This window comes from Nanorana parkeri, unplaced genomic scaffold (genome assembly GCF_000935625.1).
Source record: "Nanorana parkeri isolate BGI_ZX_2015 unplaced genomic scaffold, ASM93562v1 scaffold961, whole genome shotgun sequence".
In the NCBI taxonomy this organism is placed as follows: Eukaryota; Metazoa; Chordata; class Amphibia; order Anura; family Dicroglossidae; genus Nanorana; species Nanorana parkeri.
In genome coordinates this window covers 464,742-465,993 of record NW_017307229.1, presented here as the reverse complement: position 1 = coordinate 465,993, position 1,252 = coordinate 464,742, and positions in this window count along the sequence as shown.

Genomic DNA, 1,252 nt, shown 5'->3' with positions numbered 1-1,252 from the left:
AAAAAATGCGCACCTGTCAGTACACACTGCATGCATTCTGCATGAAAACATAGCAGACATGCACGCATGTTTCACGGAAATGATGAACACAAGTCTATGCAATCAATGCACGCATGACGCATAACAGTGCATGCCTTCTGCAAGAAAATATTCTACATTTGCTAATGTACCTTTTGATTCTTTTACTTGCTTTGGGAAGGTTTCCCAATCCGGCCACGAAGCTTCAGCTATCTCCACCCAGGCACGTTGCCTTATGCAACGGTTTTTGTAATGTGCATGGCGCATGTCATATATACATGGCCTTCCCTGCACCTGTCGAATAAAGGCCTCAGAATCCAGCATGGCACAATCCTCCATCTTTTCTTCTCCAACAGCTCTCTGGGGGAGTGGTCTTCTGTAGACATGTGTGGAACGCGCGTTCTATGCGCGATTTCAGTGATTTCGTCCGTTCCCGTCGAAGTCTATTGGCACTAACGCGCTACAAAACGGACCAATACGCAGCAAAAACGCTTCGGGACCTTTTCATGCGTGGGCCGTTTTGTAGTGCGTTCGGGACGGGCGGAAATACGGAAAGGTGGGAACTATACCATTGACTTCAATGCTATTTACTTTTTGGTCCGTTTTGTAGAGCGTTCATCGAGCGTAGGACGCGCTACAAAACGGTCAGGTGTGAATGGGCACTTAGACCCCCTTCCTGACCAGGCCATTTTTCAGTATTCAGCGCTGCGGTACTTTGACTGAAGTTTATTCTGTCATACAACGCTGTACTGAAATGAATTTTATACCATTTTTTGGGGACAGATAGAGCTTTATTTTGGTGGTATTTAAACACCACTGGGGTTTTTATTTTTTACTATAATTAGGAAAAATTACAGACATTTTTTTTTAAAAAGTTTTTTTTTAACATTATGTTAGGAAACATTTCTTATTACCCATTTTTTTGGTAAAATATAAACGTCGGGGTCACGTCGGGTAAATTGACACCAAACATGTCAAGCTTTTAAAATTGCGCGCACACGCGAAATCGCAGAAAACTACCATACCCAAAATTGGCCATAGGCGACATTTTAAAAGCTTTTACCGCTCATCAGTTTAGTGTTATCAGTGATTGATGGCCCTAGACTTATTGCTCTCACTGCGACGTTTGCGGCGATATGTAACATGTGCGGCGTAATGGGCGCAATCGTCTTTTTTGCACGTATGCGCCCCCGACGCATGTATGCATGCGTGTATGTATGGGTGGGGACTTAAA